Source organism: Danio rerio, chromosome 10, assembly GCF_049306965.1.
Source record: "Danio rerio strain Tuebingen ecotype United States chromosome 10, GRCz12tu, whole genome shotgun sequence".
NCBI lineage: Eukaryota > Metazoa > Chordata > Actinopteri > Cypriniformes > Danionidae > Danio > Danio rerio.
In genome coordinates, this window is record NC_133185.1 from 15,200,591 (window position 1) to 15,221,827 (window position 21,237).

Genomic DNA, 21,237 nt, shown 5'->3' on the forward strand with positions numbered 1-21,237 from the left:
CTTGCTTATGTGCCTGAGAGTGCATGGGCCCTATCATACACCCAGCATAATGCGGCGCAAGGCGTGACGCAATTGTTGTTTGCTAGTTTCAGCTCGACGCAAGTGTCGTTTTGATGTTTTTTTTTTTTACCACGCTGTTTAAATAGCAAATGCATTTGCACTCATATTATAATTTTTTTTTTTTTTTTACATAAATATAAAAGCCATTGCTTTCATGCCTTCTTGATCTTAGGGGGATTTTTCAGTTTATTCATGAAAATTTTATTTTGTATAATGTTATTATTATTAGTAGTAATATTTATTATATGCATATTTATACTTGTTTTATTAAAAACAAGCTTAAAATGTCTCACCTGTCCGGTTTTGGACCATATGGAGCATAGCATGTGTATTTGGATATAATTTTTTGACCACACTTCGTTAATATTGTTCATTTATTTGTTTGCTGGAAATAAGAACTAAAGTTAGAAACAGTTTTAAAACAAAGCTTTGTACTTAACAAACGATATTTATTATGTAAGATAATGAATGTCTGTGCGTACTACACGTTTCCTTATCCATGAAAAAAATAAAAGTGAAAATAAAGAATGAGGAGGCTCATTCTCTCGCTGCAGATGGTCTGTTTAACTGTTTTCTCGCTAGTGAAGCACTCAGTTTTTTTACTTACAAAGTCCGCCATGTAAATAGCAAATGCACTATGGCGCAACACAACTGACTCTTAAAGGGAATGGGAGATAAAACTCTGATTGGTTTCTTCTCAAAACACACCTATAACTCATTAAAATAATAAGCTCGACCCTGTTGGACCATGTGGCGCAAAGCTGATTGTAGTTAAAATAGCAAAACTGGATTCTGACATGGCCTTGATGCTTTTGCGCTCCGCTTTGGAGCTTGTGCCTACATCGTCAAAATAGAGCCCGATGTCTGAGAGTACATGAGCAGGTCTGCAGCCAGACACTATTGTTACATTTTTACACAGCCGATTTAAGGTGGCCCTAAAGAAGATCTGTGTCTGCCCATAATACAGTGTAAAGGTGATATGCCTCATTAAACAGTTTATGTAAATACACATTGTTGAAAATTTATGACACTTAAGGTTTGGTTTATGTGCCATCTTTGCTGTGTAAATATGCTTTGAGACACTCTCGCCTCTTCATATGCTTGGACAACAAAAAGTACATAAATACATTTGGAAAATACATTTAATTAATTATTAAAAATAAAATAAAATAAAACTTGACAGAGCACCTTTATTCTGCAACTATCTGATGATTTGAAGTGCTTTTATATGTTAAATAAATAAATGCAGATAAAGTTGTAAGGTTGATATACATCACAATAACTGAATTTAAGATAGATAGATAGATAGATAGATAGATAGATAGATAGATAGATAGATAGATAGATAGATAGATAGATAGATAGATAGATAGATAGATAGATAGATAAATAGAAAGACACACGTTATATAGACACACGGTTAGAAAGGAAGTTCACTCACAGCTCATAAAATTCACTAAGTGAGCAGTCAGTGTGTTTTCAATTATACACTCCACACCAGCGCGCCTACAGTGAGCGAGTGTTTGCATTGATGACGTCACTCACACATCTCTCTCTCTCTCTCTCCTCCTGTGTCTTGTGAGAGTTTACTTGCTTTCTCCGAACTCTCAGAGCTGCAGTTGTTGAAGTAACGGCCGGGATAGAAGGTGACTTATCCCTGCTTACATACCGAATACGCGCGCAGCTGCGAGGGAATAAAATGAATATTCAAAACAGCCGTGGAGTAAACAGAGCCGAGCAACAATCGAGATATCTCTCATAAGACCTGCGAGTGATTTCTGGACCTTTCAGCGCTTTCTCTGAGGAGTTACTAATCAATTTTTGGATAAACTTTTTGTTGGATTTCACTGTCACTACTGCAAGTAAGTTTCTGATGTTTAATACTTACATTTTCAATATGAGTTTTGTTTTTCTTGTTACTTGTTTGTTAGGGAAGTCTGATGTGTGAGGCAGTAACGCGTGGCAGTGAGCGACAGAGGAGGCTGAGAAGCCGAAAAAGATCATGATTTATTTTAGCCTCTAATTAATGACGTCTCTTTCAGTGATACATAAATTACACGATATAAATCAGACTGCGTCGGTGATTCCATCCAGGGAGTCTATCTATAATCTAGGTGCCATCCTTGGAAAAATAGGCTATACTTCAAATTCATGTTAAGTATACTTCTAAAATCAAGTATATTTTAAGCATACTACATGTCATAGAATAAACTGTTCAAAACTAAACGGATCCATTTTATCCTAAAGTACAGTGAATTTTGACAACATAGTAGCTAGTACAACTGCAGTACAGGTAACCAAACTTTTAGTAGGCTATACTCGTAGAAGTAGGATATACTGCAAGTGCCTAAGTGTAAAGCACTGAACATCAAATATATGGTTTATTATGCAAATATTATTTTTGCACATAAAGTAGACTTTGTTTTATTTTTAGATAAACATGTATTTATTGAGGTCACAAGTATGACCATACCTACTCATTTTATATAATTTCAACATTCCACATTTTTCATTTGTTTATCTATGTTTTAAATATGATTATGTTAACCAAACAAACAAATAGACAAAATTAAATGAGATTTACGTCACAAGCTTGGCCCTACCTACCCCCTTCCTTAAATTTTAACTCATATACACTCTTAACTTTTTAAAATAGTAGTAAAACACAGATATAAATTTTAAGCCGATTTGAAATCATCATCAGGTCCAGGTTAATAATGTACCATATTTTCTTTCAAAATGAGGATTTTTTTTTTTTTTAACCTTTTAAGTTTATGTTCGGTCATTACACTTTAAATGTGATTCAGATAACCTGTTCTTTGCTAAAATTGTAATTACCAAACAGTAGCATGATAAAAAATAATCATTTTATTTATTAATAATACTTATTTAGAAGAAATCTTCTGATTTATTTGCATCTCAACTCTTCAAGACAATTATACTTTAATTTTTTAAGTGATCCTATCATTAATTTAAGAGATAAATATACTTTGTGGACATGATTCAGTACGCTAAAAGCTTTCTTTCTTATTCAAAAGTGCCCTTGAACACACATCTTTTCCGTTCCCAAAAGGTGTCAAACTTCAGCGTTTGCCCCAATTTCCACTAATTCCTCCCCCAGTTGTCGACACAGACTAAACACTCACACAGAGATGATAACGCACTTAACAAAAGGAGAGTTGTTTCATACTGTGATGTGTGGAGGTACAGCTGTAACAACCCGCTCTGGTTTGTTGTAAATTCAGAGTGAAAGCAGACAAACATTCCTGGCTCTGGCCGATTCCCAAAAAAACACGCCTTGAATAATGCATTCTGAAGCAGAGCAGCTCAGGTTAAAACACAACAGTCACCTTGCTGAAGGTTGGAAGGGATAGTTCATGCAAAAAGGAAAATGTACTCATCATTTTCTCACCCTTAAGTGGTTCCAAACCTGTTTGAGTTTCTTTCTTCTGTTGAACACTAAAAATGATATTGGAAACCTGCCGCCATTGATTATCATTGTTATTATTTGTCCCATACTGTTTATCAATGGCTTCTTGTTTCCAACATTCTTCAACATATCTTCTGTGTTCAACAAAGAGTGCGTTAGTGAATTTAATATATTTTTACTTCTTTATTTAATAAAAATATTACCCATAAAAGCAAATCTTTGGTAATAAAAATGTATAAAAGTGCAAAACAAAGCATTTTTTAAATGCTTAACTGATTGCAAAGCACAAAAAGAGTGAGGGGGGATTTGGAAGTACTTAGGGGTAAGTAAATAGTAAATGTAAATTTTACATGAACTTTACCTTTAAATTGTAGGAGTGTTTGGTTGGATCTGAGAATGCTGAGTGAGATAATGACAGTGAGCTCAAAGACTTTTGTATTTTTGTTAAGATAGACTGGGTCAGGATGTGTCACATGTAATGTAGCTGTAGTAAGATTACAAATGAAACCACAATTAAACGGCTTGATGACTGTTCCTTTGATATCCTATTGGAAATTTATGACTTCAGTGTAATTTGGTTCTTTTTATTTTAAACATTTAATTAGCAGTTAATATTTTTATTTTTAAAATATCCATTAGAATTAATTTAGTTTTATTTAGTTTTATTACTTTATTTGCACGCTTGTTACTTTCAATAAATATTTTCAGATGATAATAATAATAATAATAATAATAATAATTATTATTATTATTAGTATTATTATGAGATAAAATTCTAAAATATTTTCTATATCCTACACATATATTTATATACATTAAAAAAATAAATATATTTATTTATTTATTTATGCATTCATTCATTTATTTATTTGTTTTTTGCTTGCAAGCTTGTTTAGCTTGTTTGTTTGCTTATTTATTTACTTGAATTAACCAGTTTACTTATTTATTTGTTTATACTAGCTATTTTAGTTGTTTAGTTGTTTATACTAGCTATCAGCCAAATAAAGTTATTATATAATATTTATATGATTATATTTGATATAAATATATCATATAATTTTTTTTGTCATTTAAAATATTATACAATGTTATATGTTTTTTTTGCCTTTTTTGTACACTAGACATGAAAAATAAGGCCAAAACTATTTTTTGTACAATTTCCACAATTCACATTTTACATGTTTTGAGTTAAAGTTAGTATTTATTTATTTATTTATTTACTTATTTTTTCATACATTCATTCATACATTCATAATACAAATGGAAATATACAAATAATGTATAGTGACAACAAGCAATACATTAAACTTAAGCTTTCCGAGACTGCAGTTCATCTCAAACTATTGACTCTTGATCTTGAATAGATTGGTTGTGTGCCTCACCTAATGCATCTAAAGTGCAATGCATGCATCATTGTTTTTTAAGCCTTCATTGTGTTCCTTTCAAATGGCTAGACTTAACACATTTGGTGCCAAGGTTTTTAATACATCCAGTGACTGGTCTGTCGCCCTCCAGACCGAGACAGGAAAGCAGGAAAGCCTCCCATTAACGAAAACACACAGGGTCCTCCATGGCTTCTCAGGTCAGGCCGGGTGCAGCTGTGGATTTGGGCAGATCTGGACTGCCAGTGCTGGTTTCTGCCCTTCCTGCTGAGTGTCAGAGCTGCTGAACAGAGATATCAAACCCTCGAATGTGTTCAGTGCCCTTCAATTAAAAGAGGTGGACTGGGCGGATCTGACAGCTCGTCTGCAGTTCTATTGAGGGCTATTCATATTTATGTATTTATGGATGTGACAAGTGTGGCAACACATATTCTGTTTATATTATTTCAAAATTCAAAATCTTAAATTTGTTAATAGATACACATGGCATATAAGCTGCATTCATAATCACATACTGTCGATGCACAATAAATATATTGTTATCACATTGATATCAGCATTTAATTGCTATTTTTTAGTGTTATAATGATAACACCAAAATAATATTTATAGTTATATCATTATCAGAGTGATAATGATAAAACAAAAAAATAACATTTAGTGTTATCATTATCGGTTTGATAAGAAAAACACTATAATTGTCATATTTAGTGTTTCAAACTGTCTTTAAATCTGAAATCACATACTTTGAATGCATGAAATATCCGAGGCCATATTAACTTTTAACATATAAATGCTATTTTTAGTGTTATTATTATCGGTCTGACAACAATAATAAAAGCAGTTTTTAGTGTTAAATCAAAATCACATACTTTGGATGCATGACATATCGGCAGCCATATTGATATCTGCAAATAAATGCTATTTTTAGTGTTATCATTGTTGGTCTGACAACAATAACTTTATAAATGCTATTTTTAGTGTTTCAAATCCTTTTCAAATCCAAAATCACATAGTTTGGATGCATAATATATTGGCAGCCATATTGATATTGGCATAAAATTGCTAGTGTTAAGGCTTGTACACACCGGAATGCTTTTGTTTGCGTTTTTGCATTTTCTATTTTTCTGCATTCAAACCCAATCGATTTTCTCTGGCATCAAGCAGAAGAGTATGCAAAATTTTGACATTAGATGGCGCTACACAGAAGAAGAAGATAGAAAGATAATACGTTTGTTGTTATGGATGGTTCAAGTAGCAGCTCCAGCTCTAGTGATGAAGAAATTATTAATGATCAACAGTGCAATAAGCAGCTCCATGTTCATATTGCCTCTGGGCATCTTCTTCAGCGTGCGCTCGCATTGACAGTAATGCGCTAAAGAGCCTCCAAGTGCTGTTTACTGTAACTTCAGCTGCTCCGTGCACGTAAACAAAAGTGGCAATCTGATCTGAAATTTTTAATGTGGCGCGTCAAAAACAAAAAAAGCGAGCATGTGGCGTTTCTTTAAATATTATGTTTTTTACGCCTGCCGTTTTGCACATTGGTGTGCACGATCATATTGGTGCCCTTTATTTAGTTAAACATCAGGCGTTAAACAAGAGCGTCCCGGTGTGCACAGGCCCTTAGAGGGTACTCTCAATATGTACAGTTGCCTTGAACTGGGCCAAAGCACGCTTGCCCCCCTCCTGTCTCCCCCGACGGCCCGCACTCACAATACATTCGGGCCTGTGCACGCTAACATCATCGATGATGCGCTTTTCCGAAGCGCAGTTTGCTCAGAAGCGTGGAGATTGCTTCAGTTACTGTATATTGTCGTTTAAGTCATTTGATATGCAGTTACAGGCAGTCAAATATTCCGCTGAACAGATCAGCCACTTTTGACGCTTATAAACAATCATAAAGCCCTCGTGCTGCAGGTATTAGGAGGTTTGCTAAAGGTGCGGCGCTTTCGTGCAGTGAGAGGTTTGCGTCTTTATTAATCCAGGATGGTTTGCGTTCATTGAACAGTGAGAATGATAAATAAATCATATCACACAGTCCCTTAAAAGTCACGTCTCGCTTTCAGTTTCGGGCTTTGGCGTGTTTTTCACTCACACACAAGCGTACCCAAGTGAACCGTACTCAGGCACATTTCCTCCCGATTCAGTCCGATTCAGCACACTCACACTTCTCAAACGATCCAGGAAATGGGCCTGGGCACGGTTCGGATAACATAGTGTGAGTAGGCCCTTAACGTTATTATTAGTGTGACAATGGTCATACTATAAATGTTATTTTGGTACAGAAGCAGCACTTTTTGACTATTAAGCCAGAATGAGAGCATAGTTCTTAACAATATTGGCCTAGGAAATAGTCATTTTTTATATTTTGGTCATTTTTATTAGCTACAGAAGTCTCAAGCTTTAGAAAAAATATACAAAACTCTTTTTGGATTTTTTTTTTATGAAATTTTTTTCATTAATTTAATTTCTCTTCGGCTTAGTCCCTTCATTAATCTGGGGTTGCTACAGTGGAATAAACCACCAATTTATTCAGCATATGTTTTACACAGCAGATGCCCTTTCAGCAGCAATCCATCATTGTGAAACATCCATTCACACTCATTCACATACATACACTATGGCCAATTTAGCTTCTCAATTCACCTACTGAATACCCAGTGCTTAATTTGCAAATCGCGAGGTCCCGGAACAGATCGGGGTAGCGGATCTGGCATGTTATCTGAGGATTGAGAGGTGTCGCACACGAATGTGGTGGTGGCTGTGGTGTATGGTGTTGGAAATAGGTGGTATTGGGGAGCGTTGGATGGTAGAGGGGTGTCGCGGTCGAAAGTGAAGAGGGTTCAGGAGTAGCTGAAGAAAGTGAAAGTGAACAGCGGATGGTGGTGGAGGGCAGTTGAGGAGAGGGAATGGTTAAATGAGGTGCCGGATAAGATTTTAGAGGTTCCGAATATGGTGTGTTCCCGCACAAATTAAACCCTGCCTATATCACATGTCTTTGGACTTGTGGGGGAAACCGGAGCACCCAGAGGAAACCCACGAGAACATGCAAACTTCACACAGAAATGCCAACTAAAACAGCTGGGGCCCGAACCAGCGACCTTCTTGCTGTGAGGTGATCGTGCCAACCCACTGTGCCACTGTGACACCCTTTGAAGGAAATAGTAATGGTCAAATTCAATTAAATTCATTATGCCAAGCTAAAGTAAAAGTGACCCCACCAGAACAAAAAAATCTGCTGAATGGATAAAAAAAATTTTTACAAAAAAAAAAAAAAATTGTGTTCCTTTAAGATGTTTTTAACAACCGTTTTTGATTTTACAAAACAGATTAGTTTATGTAGTTTTGAAAATGCTTTATTAAGATGGCCGGTTCATGAACAAATCAAACATAACCAGGCTCATTGTTTCCATGGCCTACATTTTTTTGCAAAATGGAAAATGAGTTGCTCTGGATCTGTTTCTGTGTGTTTAAGATAACAAACCTACTAGAGAGCGCTTTGTACATTTTTGTGAATGTGATATGTGTTACGTAGGGTATGCTTTGTTGTAAGTTTTAGATTTAGTAACCAATCCGATTATAAAACAATATTACAAGCTTACCATTGTCAATTGAGATAAAGTGAGGACATAACACTAGCTGGTTGGTTATGTACTTGGCTGCTCAAAAAATAATTTTGGAGCATTTTCCTTACGGTACGTGAGACCAAAAGGTCAAAGTGTATTTTTGTTTTGACACAGCATCCATTATGCTTTTTTTATTTTATTTTATTTGTTTGTTCATTTGTTGATTTATTAATTTGTTTACTCATTTGTTTATTTAAATATATTATATTTAATTTAATTTGCTATTTTGTTATTGAATGCACTGCTAAAATGAAACATATAAAAATAAATGAACTTGAATAAACATATTCAAATGTGGGAGCTGCTGAAGAGAGACATCGATCAAACCCAAACATGTGTACAGTGGCCTTAAATTAGACGCTCTGGAAATAAAATAGGTGGACTGGGCATGGCTTAAGCGCTATTGTGTGCTTTTTTAATACCCACCCGGTCTGTGGTAAATATAAGTCATGATCTTTTGAAATGTGAAAGTTTGAGATGCGTAAGTTTAAAAGCTGTGCAATATCTTCCTAGGATAATGATTTGTTGTGATGTTGGTGTCAAGCTGTTATCTTTAGATTGTTTTATGTACTATTGGAGTTTACGGCGCCTAGTCTGGTTCACTTCAAAGAAAGAATCACAGTGTGAAATGAATTGAGTTGCACTGTTTTGTTGACTTGCAGGAGTTGGGTGTTTCACTGCAATGTAAAAATGAATACAAACACTTCCACTAAAATATCATTGAAGTCTGTGCTAATAGTCTATGCTGCGGCGCAAATATTTATTTTAACACAATCTGTAGCTTTTCAGATATAGGGTAATTCTTAATTTTGTTGTGGAAATAATGACATAATGAAATAAAAATAGTCATACAAAATCAGTTTTATATTACAGCTCAGTTTTTCCAGTCCTGGACATGTTAATGAGTAAAATTAGTATCTTAATAGCATGTGTGTAATTTGTTTGCATTACAATGTGTTCCTCATGTCTGACCTGGCACGATGCCTAAAATGATGCAATGTTGGAAACTTGAGAGTTTGCAGCCCATATGTATAAAGACCCTCCCGGACTCAACTGTGACACAACAGGCCTCTTCAAGAGTGCACTAAATCACTCTTCAGCTTCTCCCTGAACTTCCCTTTCTGTGATGTCAATGATTGATAATGCATTTAAATCATCATCTGACACAATTTTGGAATAATATATCAAGTTCATCAATAGAGATCACATTCATTTTCACAGTAATCTGCCATATCTCTGTTGCCTATTTATGTAATGCCTACAGTGTATATGATTCTGTATCTCAATTAGAGTCTCAGAATTCATTATTATAATTTTATAATAATTTTAATAAAATGAGTTGTGACTCACAAATCTATCAATTGTGTGTATTACATGACTACTGTACTATAGCACTAAAATAATAATGAATTGTGAGACTCTAATTGGGATACATAAAATTATATAGGCAGCATATTATTGGACACTAGAAATGGAACATATTTAAGGATCACGATGCAGCCACAAAATGCTCAATAATCGTTTATTTAAGTTTTTCTAATTTGCAACTATGCTTCAAAACACTAGCTTTAAAAAAAAAAAATTTAACACTTTGATTGTATAATACAGTGATGTTAGATAGAACATTGTGTGATGACTATATTCTTACATGATTAAAAATCTGTTTATTTTTAGTTTGTTCTTTTATTCAGCATTACCCCCATTATGGGCGATGCGGTGGCGCAGTAGTTAGTGCAGTCACCTCAGAGCAAGAAGGTCACTGGTTCGAGCCTTGACTGGGTCAGTTAGCATTTCTGTGTGGAGTTTGCATGTTCTCCCCGTGTTCATGTTTGTTTCCTCCGGGTGCCAAAGAAAGTCCAAAGACGTGGTACAGTTGAATTGGCTAAGCTAAATTGTTCGTAGTGTATGTGTGTGAACGAGTGTGAATGGATGTCTCCCAGTGATGGGTTGTGGCTGGAAAGGTATCCGCTCTGTAAAACATATGCTGGATAAGTTGGCGGTTCATTCCGCTGTGGCGACCCCAGATTAATAAAGGGACTAAGCTGAAAAGAAAATGAATGAATGAATGAATTACCCCCATTATGTTCTTAGTGTGCCATTAGTTTGTCTGTCCATTGAATCCAGCTTGTGTCATTTTGTTCAAAAATTTCTTTGTTAAAAAGAATAATAAAAATTTAGTCAAAAGAATTTAGCATAGTGAGTGTAGTGGAATAAAACACAAACAAGAGGCAACACAAAGATGCTGAAACTAGCACTGGATTGTTTCTTAAGATGCACAACACTTGTCATAAAGCACATTTTATCTGTGTTTTCAAACAATAGACATTCATTTTAGGTTTCAGACATTTAAATACACATATCTGCTAGCAAAACATAACATTTATGGTTTGTAAAATACACAATGTTATCCATAGAGATTTTCTCGCTGTTAAACAGGCACTTACTTTCATGTATTTCATGAGAAGTTGATGAATTGGCATGTTGTAAATCCAGCAGCTCTAATATCTCCACTGGAGAACAGGCTAACATGTGTGAGATATAATATGATCATTATTAGGCTGTTCAAGTGATAAAATACACATTCTTATACATAACTGAGAATCTGAATATCAGATATTCCCTATATAATTAAGACACAATATTTAAAGAAAATGGAGAAAAAAAGCAATAAATGCATAAACCATCAGGGCTGCTGTGGTCCACATCACAATGGAAAGTAAATAATGGTCACATTAAAAATACTCATATTTGGGGTAGCAGGGGTGCTTGAAACTTGTGTGTGAAAGGCTTAAAAGAAAAAAATAAATAAAATAAGAAGAATAAACTTCAGATCAGATCTCAGGATTGGCTTATTAAAGTAAGTGGCACAGGAAGTCATAATTTAAGCTGTAAAGTTTAACAAGGTGGAGTCACTGTTAATTCTATATAAGCTCTACTATATTTGTAACATCAATCTGGGCTTTACTGACATTTTTTTTTTTACTTTATAAGAAAGTGTTCAGCTGATATGCTTGAAACAGCAAAACGGCAACAACTTTTTATCCTTTTAGGCAACGTATGATTATGGGACAGATTATCAATAGTCTTATTCACACATGTTTACTTGCAGAATATTGTTATCACTCAAAACACTTACTATAATGTGTGATATGCATCTGATAAATTGTTTGTCTCTTTCAGTGTTGGTAAATTATCTGGGTTGGTGTTACACTTGGATAATAGTTTTGTGAAACACAGCAAGACAATAGTCTTAAAACGTAAAAAGGTGAAGCTTTATTATTAAAGCAATTGTATTAAACACTTTAATTATCTAATTTAAACACTTTATTATCTAATTTATTTTTAAGTTTAAAGGTAATGTTTTAATCCAGAGGCATTTGTTTTCAAATGTTTCCCCAATCTGTCACTGAAATAAACAGCCAATATTAAACGTTTTTAGCGTTAGTTATACATGCAAAAATTAACATGCAACAGTCACTTTTATATGATATGAAGCCAATTTAACTCTTTTTATTTTTGTCCACTCACTGGCAGTGGTAAAAGTACCAATACTTGCCCAAATATGTAGTGTAAATAGAGTAAAAGTATATGTTGTAAATATTGCTCAAATTACGAGTTAAAAGTAGCCTTTTAAAAAGTATTCCGGAGTAGTGAGTATTACTATGTGAAAGATTGATGCATTTGCATGCAATTTGAGCATGTTTGTTTGAAAACGTAACATTCTGTAATTGGCCATTTGGTAATTTAAGTCCCCATGCAGTAGACATCTTTATCTTCATTATCATCTAAACAGTCTCTTAGTCATTATGTGTAATGATTTTGTGTCTTCTTAGACACTCAAAGCTTCCACGCTGTTTTTTCCACACAAGATTTGATTGGATGGGAATCACAGGCAGGCCCAGATTAAAGGCCCCTGGGCACATGTCTTGTAGCCCTCCTACCTGGCCTCACCCCTATAGTTGAATAAAAAAAAAAAAAAAAGATTAATACAATATTTTTAATAAAACTAATCTATAATGTATAGGCCACATTTTTAAAATAAATGATATACAGAGTACATATATTTCTAGTCTACAAAGATTTAACTTTTTTAAAAACATTTAAAGCACACTTTGAAATAATTGAAGTAATTAGTTAAATGAATTAAAAAATGAGAGTAAAGTCATTGCCTTATAATTATTAAGTAAACAAAGCATGTGAATAATTATAAGAGTTAAGTCAATGGGTTTACTGGCTGTTTTTAAGGTAAAATCAACTTGTTGCTTTTAAGGCAATAGGTTTATTCACTTTTTTAAAATAAGGTGATTAAATGCTATTTACAGTGAAGCAACTAATATCACTTGTGCAAAAAAGTCACATAAGACACATTTTTTTATAAGCCTGTGTTGCCTAATATCCTTAAGAGTGAAAATATGTAAACAATGTTGAAAAAAGGATGAGTAAGATAACAGAACCACTTCATATGAGCTAAAAATGACTACATTACAATAACAAATGCAGCTGGACAGGTGAATCACTGTGATGATTGTCATAAACAGTGTGTCAGCTGTAAAATATATTTAATTATGTTTATATGAGGAGAAGAAAAGTCATAGTTATATAAAGGACTACAGCCGCATGTTTCACAACACCAAAGCAAGTTCATTTGTCAGGGAAAAGCTGATAAGAAATCTCATAAAGATGTCTGTTATCCTCAAACTGCTCAAAAGCCATATGAAGTTCTTTCCTTCTTTTAACACAATGTAGATGTTTTTAAAAATATTCTTGCTGCTCTCGAATGATTAATTTTAATAGACAATGAGTTTGTTTATGTTGACTTCATGTTATGCCAATAAGGACAGATGTATGATGCCAAACCTATAGTAGATCTTGACATCTCTTATTTCTTTATAACCCTTTTTAGTTATTATTATAAAAATAATAATAGTTGTTGTTGTTATTATTATTCGAAATATTATTTTATTATTATTATTGTTATTATTAGTAAATTAATAATTATAAAACTCATTGCTATTGTTATTTTTAATATACTATTATTATTAATACTACTACAGCTATTATTATTATTTGTATTATTAGTGTATTTATTTATTATTTAAAAATTTCATATTTATTTCCCACTCATTGCGAGTTCATGGTTATTTTCACTATTGTGACTTGACTTTTTACAATTTATTTAAAATTTTATGTTTATATACTACCATTCTGACTGTTTGTGGTTTAATACCTCAATAACTAAAATTTGAGTATACAATGTAGACGTGTGAAAAATAGTAAACGTGTGTTTCTGATTTTAAAAAGGCACAACAGTGTAATATAACCTCACTGTTGTTAGATAGTCAGCATTATGATTTCAAAAATAGTTTATTATTTACCTATGTACACATTTATGTATTAGGCGGAGACAAGCTCCCATACGTATTTAGATAGTTTCTCAACCTTAAATCAAGTTTTAATTTGTTTTCTGGATGAATTATTCTGTTAATAGAGACAGATGGATACTTTAAATAAGTGTTTTTGAATGGCGCAAAAGCTCAAAACATACCACAAAATTGAACCCTGCTGACCCACTCTGAGCAAAAACTGAATAAATATATGTCAGGGGGCTGCCATTTGGAAACTACTTGTATCTGAAGACCATGCACAATGAAGAATAGTCTGGAGTAAGGAGAATGAAACCTAGACCTCAGAGTAATGGAAAAATCTGTTAAATCACCTTTTGTCCTATTTACTTTTAACCAAGAGTGTTTGCCAACCCTGAGTTTCATAATGATTCTGGCATCTGTGTTGTGGGAATCATTAGATAGGATGATGGCTTTTCAAGACTTCCAAGGAAAGTGAAAGCACTTTACTGCACCAGATGCGTCATATCAAGGTGCAAACAATGTTCTAGAATGTTCACTAGAATGCAGTAAAACAATGTCCGTGCCAAGATCTTACAAAAATAGATTAAACATGAAGACTCAAATGTGCATTTCATTATCTTGACTTTCTTAAGAACTTGAGGATTTCTGGCTTGAACTGTGTTACCTCACCTTACATGTGAATTGCAGAGAGATTTTACAACTTTTAGCTTAGCATAGATCATTGAATTGGATAAGACCATTAGCATCTCTCTCAAAAATTATCAAACAGTTTTGATTATTTTTCTATTTAAAGTTTCACTCTTCTGTAGTTACATTGCACAAAAAAAAAAAAAAAAAAAAAAAATATATATATATATATATATATATATATATATATATATATATATATATATATATATATATATAAAAATATATATATATATACATACATAAAAAAAGTTAGCTATTTTCTTGGTTAATATGGACAGAAACTATATTTTCAAGGAAGATTTCTATACATCCATACAGGTTAATATAGGCGCCATTTACATTTTTAAAATGTATAGATGTAATGATTATGCTTGGTGTCTTGACTACGTGACATTATTGACTCATTATACCTAGCATTTTAATAATGTCCCCATTTTACTTTTAAAACAATGGTGGTTTGTTTAAGGTGCCCACTACAGTATGTTTTTGTTTAAAAAGCATGTTTTTTTTTTAAGTGAAAATGCTACTCATCCAGACTGATGGTTCAGAAAATCATGATCATTCATGATCACATATTTTGCTAGCATCCATTTAGCATGCGCCCACCATAGTGTTTAAATGAAAGCAGCACATTTGTTTTTTAAAAGCCAGCAGCATAGCTAGGCATTAAGCTTACAATTTATGCAACAGCACTGAATGCTCTGCATTTTTAAATGTTCTGACATTTGGAGAAGGGATTTTAAATAGTTTAGAAGAACAGTTTTTAAAATTGTATGTGCATCTTGGTGTTTCAGTTTAAAATTAATTTATGATATCATTATGATAATGATTATGGCGACGCAGTGGGTAGTGCTGTCGCCTCACAGCAAGAAGGTCGCTGGTTCGAGCCTCGGCTCAGTTGGCGTTTCTGTGTGGAGTTTGCATGCTCTCCCTGCATTCACGTGGGTTTCATCCGAGTGCTCCGGTTACCCCCACTGTCCAAAGACATGTGGCACAGGTGAATTGGGTAGGCTAAATTATCTGTAGTGTATGTGTGTGTGTGTGAAAACAGTGCAAAATGTCTGTGTGTGTAAACTTCGTAACAGTACTGTGTGTGACTCATCAAAAGGCTTGAACTAACTCCACATCCACAACAAATACATAAAATAATCATTGGGAAATTTTTACTATTCTCACAAACGTTACAATAGATTTGCTTCCTTCATGTCTGTCTCCGTGCTGTTTATCTGACAGAGATAGAGACACACTCTGACATGCACGTGGAAACGGTGGGCAGGGAGAACTAGAATTAAAGGCACAGGCAACCAAAACAGCTACATTGTGTTCAGAGCAGAAAATTACAAACGTCAGGTATAATAAATAATCTGATCGGCATTTTGAGCTGATGCCGATGCCGATTTTTACAGATGCATTCTCGAGACAAAAAAAGACTTATCTTAAATGTTAAAAAAGGGGGTAAAATAGGTGCCCTTCAAACTCTGGTTAAAAACAAAACTGCTTTGAATACTGTGGGTTTGTGCTAGAATCAAGACTGTTAAAAGAACATTGTGCTTTAAACATTTTTTTTTTACCTTTTAACATTAAACAAGTGTATGCTTAAATCCCATCTGGCTACTGTATTTGAACATCACACTATTATAATATTAACAAATTATTTCACGTGAGCATCTTCAGGCAACACGTTGGCTAAGTGGTTAGCACTATTGCCTCACAGCAAGAAGGTCGCTGGTTCAAGTGCTGGCTGGGCCAGTTGGGCCAGTCCAAAGACATGCAGTATAAATAAATTGAATAAACTAAATTGCCCGTATGTATGTATGTGTGTGAATGAGATGTATGGATGTTTTTTCCAATGTTGGGAAAACATTGTTGGGCATCCACTGTGTAAAACATGTGGGATAAGTTGGCATTTTATTCCTCTCTGGACAGCCTAAGGAAGTAGGCCGAAGGAAAATGAATAAATGAATAAGCATCTTCAAATGTATTTTTGATTGCCACTGGAACCTTTACAAGGTGAAAACAGGACCTTCGTGACTTAAGTTATCACATTTGGCAGAATACATGACTTGTCACACCTATAGCCTTGTAAACAGTCTGTTGACATATTTACATTCATATAATAGTTTATTTTTCACATCCATTAGCTACATTAAAGTGATAGTTAAACCAAAAATGAAACTGTACTCATTATTTATTCTATTTAGGTTGGTTACAAACCAATATTAGTTTCTTTCTTTTTCAGAAGATAAAAGAAGATATTTTGAAGAAAGCTGAAAACCTGTAACCATCGACTTCTATACACCTTTACCAAGTGCAAACAGGGCATTAGTGACTAATCAAATTTGGCAGAATGACTTTTCACACATATTGGCTACATATTTGCCTTGTTTCTAACTATTAAGATCTCCACTGATAGCCTTGGGAACAGTCTGCCGACATATTTACATCCGTATATTAGTTGATGTCTTACATCTACAAGCTACAATAAGGGGATAGTTAATGCAAAAATGAAAATGCCCTCACTATTTACTCTATTTCCAATATTTAGGTTGCTTACAAACCTATATTAGTTTCTTTCTTTTTCAGAACACAGAAGAAGATATTTTGAAGAAAGCTGAAGATCTGTAACAATTGACTTTCATAGTAGAAAAAAAAGGAATACTATGATCTAATTTAATCAACTCATAATGTCTTTGTGTAAGCAATTTTCAGGCAAGTATTTGAACTATTTTTAATCTCAAGAATTATTTTAAGTATTTTGTGACCTAATGGGGCGACACATTGACTCAGTGGTTAGCACTGTCGCCTGACAGCAAGAAGATTGCTGGTTTGATTGCAAGCTGGGTCATTTGGCATTTTTGTGTGGAGTTTGCATGTTCTCCCCATGTTCCTGTAGGTTTCTTCCGCGTGCTCCGGTTTCCCCCACAGTTTAAAGAGATGCGGTGCAGGTGAATTGAATAATCTAAATTAGCCGTAGTGTATGTGTGTATTAGGGTTGTGACGATGAGGAAATTTCCCCACCGGTTAATCGACATGTGACAACACCTGTAATATCGGTATCACTGTGGGAGTGGGCGTTTCTTCTTTTCCTCTTTTTTTCTGCTTTTAAATAGCTTATAAATGCGTGCGTATATTACTTTCACTTTCAGTTTTGCGGGAGTTGCCAATTCTGTGTCAATTGTTTGAATGGACGAAAAGGAAACTACAAAAAAAAAAAAATCACTGTTATTAAACAACACATAACTTTTATTAACATAACGAATAAAACACAACAATGCTACAGGCTGAAAAAACTGTGGAAGTTGGAACCATAATAACAACCATAAACACCTATATTATATATTAACAGCTTAGTCCTTATGAACAATCCGTTTATAAAATACATTATTAACAAATCTATAGGCTATTGAAGAATAAACCGAATGTGAAATATGATCCTTGCATAATAATCACAACTAAACAAACTAGCACTCATTTTATACATAAACTATAAATAAAAAATAATAATAAAAAAAATGTTTAGAAATGGAACATTATGTAAAAAATGTAAATACTACAGGCTAAATAAAACAGCCTTGTCAGAGCTAAACATCACCGCACACGTGTCAGTACACAGCTTCTGTAAAGATCATATAACCTATACAGATCACACAATCTCAATAAACAACATGTAAATGTATAAATTTTTAGATAAGTATTGTTATGGAATGTTTCTAACTATATGATCTTGCTTTTTGGTTATATCGATACAGCTTTGATCTCTCTTAAAAGCGGCAGTTACAGGCGCTGCATAAGGGCGTCTTACACTGTCAGTGGCATACACGTTTTATTTTTAGTTTTATTTGTTGCAGATTTGCGTGTTGTTGCTTTTTAAAAATACCTTTTATTTTTAAAATCTCTCAAGTTAATGTTGTCTATCGAGTAACAATCTCCCTTGTATTGGAGTTCGGTACGCAGTAAGATGGACCAACACCGCCCTGTAAGTTAACACACTGCATACTGTAGGTCCACAGCTCTGATATGGTATGAATGACATGTTTTAAATGACAGCGAGACATGCTACGTTTAGTTTTTATTGTAAAATATGGATTATAACCCAGTACACAGTAAAATAATATTTTTTGAATGGTTGCCTATTGACGGCGTATAGGCTAACCATTAAGCTTAAATAGGCTGAGCATATTTTTATTAATATTAAAACACATTACAACAAACTAGCCACCCTTTGATTTTTTTCATTCACATATATTTTTATCAAACGAAAAATGCAATGAATAGTTTATTTTGGTTTTTATTTTATTAGAAATAATTTAATTTAGAGGCTACACAACTCCTCCATATGGCTCCAATTGCGTTTTGACAGATATCCTAGATAGACCTGCTGGCTCAAATACATTTATGCCTGTTTATTTCAGTGCTGTATTTTGACAGATTTCGCAAAGGCTTCAGCTATTCTACCTGTCAGCTGGTACCAGCCTCAGTTTTGCGACTTGACTCGTTAGGCGTCTGAATGACAGCGAGAGAGAGAGATGGGATCAGACCTCAGATTCGATGTGTGGCCGCACGTCTCAGTTACTTTATTGCAATTTTTAATATTGGCTTATCTAAATTAACTTTTCATTTATTAAAAGCCAAAATAATGCCAGACAGACTAAGCAACTGTCGGTTTTTGAAGAGAGCGTCCTCAGTGATAAAAGACACCCGCACACACAGGTTAGCCTACACTCTTGTTGGCTTATTCATTATGGATTTTTTTAACATTAAACGCATAATAATCAAGTGCAAAAAAGAACAGCTGAACTTCGGAAAAAGTGCCCACGGCTGTTGCCACGATAGCTGCTTTGTTTCTCTGCAGTTGGCTTATTAATGGCGCGTCATTGCTAAATCACTCGTTTTAATAAAAAAAGAAGATAATTTATTATTAAACATTGTGAGATGATGGTCGCATGATTTTTAAAATTAGAGTATGCGTTGCGTATTTATGGCTATTGATCTTATCTACCCGCGACCCACATATAGTTGAACATCAAGTATAGGTGTGTTGAAAATGAGTGTATAAATTAGTTGTGTTTCCTCCAACTGATGCCACCTTTGTCAGGCAAAGTTTGCAGATTGCCTTATTAACGTCTTCAGGTTCTCTTTTTGCATTTGGTTTGAACCCAAAATATAGCCAAACAGGCGCTTTTGCATTGCATTTTGACACTTAATCGCCCGCCATTGTTTTTCTGTAAATTCGACTCCTCTCGTTCTCTTCATGTGATAAATGAAATAGGATGCATTGTAGCTATATGTTCAGATTATAATTATAGTGCATGCTCTCGTCTTAAGTAAATTATTTAGAATTATGTTTCCCGTTTAATTCAAATAAATATTTAATTAAAAAAAACTAATACTTAAAAAAAAAACATATGCGGGGACAGTGTCACGGTGAAAAAGTGATGTCACCGGTGTTGCGTCTTAAAACCGGTATCAAATCCAAAACCTTCTATCGTGGCAAGCTTAGTGTGTATGGATGTACATGGATGTGTTGGGTTGCAGCTGGAAGGGCATACGCTGTGTAAAACATATGATGGATAAGTTGGTCATTCGTTTTGCTGTGGCGACTTCTTAATGAATAAAGGAATGAATGAATGATGATTGCCTAATTAATTTGAAGTCCTCATCGTGTTTATGTATTTGTTATTCCTTTATTTGACTGTGCATACCATAAGCTTGTGTTGTCACCATGGACGTGAGATCAGTAAGTCAATGTAAGACAATGAAGTGTTTGGTTTGCTGAAATGCAAATTAAGAGGAATTGTGTCTTATTTGAGTCATCAGTCTACTGTTTTCAGAAGTAAGATCAGAAATAGTGCTTGAGGAAGTAAATGGAAAACCGAAGACTTGTATTTTCAATGAAAACCAAATACAAATGGTAAAGACCTGGATACCATGGCCCTTTGTTAGCTTTTCAGATGGGTGCCCATTACAGGGCATGACTAACACTTGAAGTCCCCATGAGATCAAAATGAAAGTTTGTTTAGGTTTTAGTACTGATCTGTTAGCCTTAATGTAACATGTGGGCTGCACCTGAAACTGCCTACTACTCAGTAGGTGCTCCATTTGAATTTAAAGCATACTACTTGGCCGTTAGAAAACTACATTCTATACAATATGAATGTGAGCATTTTGAATGGTACTACGGGTACTACATCTGCATACATAAATTTTGTCATGATCACATGACCTACCCGCGTCAGTTGCATCGCTTCACTGCCATTCATTAATTCTCTTGTGAGGCATCATGGGATAGCAAAGCATTCAGTTCAGTTCACTTTACCTTCATTTGTATAGTGTTTTTACAATGTAGTTTTTGTCAAACCAGCTTCACCCAACAGACCATGGTAAATTGAAACCGTGTCAGTTCAGTTTTCAGTGTTTAAGTTCAGTTGAGTTTAGCTCAGTTCATTGTGGTTTAATAATCACTACTTTGAGTCAAGAAAGTAAAGAGCAAATCCATTGATGCGCAGCTCTACAGATTCCGAGCCATGCCAGCCAGTGGCGACAGTGATGAGGAAAAAACTTCACCAATTGGCAAAAGTGAAGGATTATAAAACCTCGAGGAAACCAGGCTCACTTGGGCACAACCATTTCTCCACTAGCTAAACGTCTTGTGCAGAGCTACAGTCAAGGCACCGGAGGCTGGA

General features: G+C 34.3%; 1 protein-coding gene across 3 annotated transcripts in view; it reads left to right on the forward strand.

The window, feature by feature from the left end:
- Window positions 1–21,237, forward strand: part of lpar1 (lysophosphatidic acid receptor 1) — a 131,043-nt gene that overhangs the window by 66,802 nt on the left and 43,004 nt on the right. Inside the window, exon 1 of one of the 3 annotated variants that reach the window (NM_001004502.2) lies at window positions 1,688–1,922. The exons of 1 other annotated variant lie outside the window; for it this stretch is intronic. The gene's annotated coding sequence lies outside the window, so the exon portion shown is untranslated. Of the gene's footprint in view, window positions 1–1,687; window positions 1,923–17,121; window positions 17,264–21,237 lie in introns of those variants that run through there. One more of the 3 variants, XM_073913608.1, reaches the window with a different exon arrangement.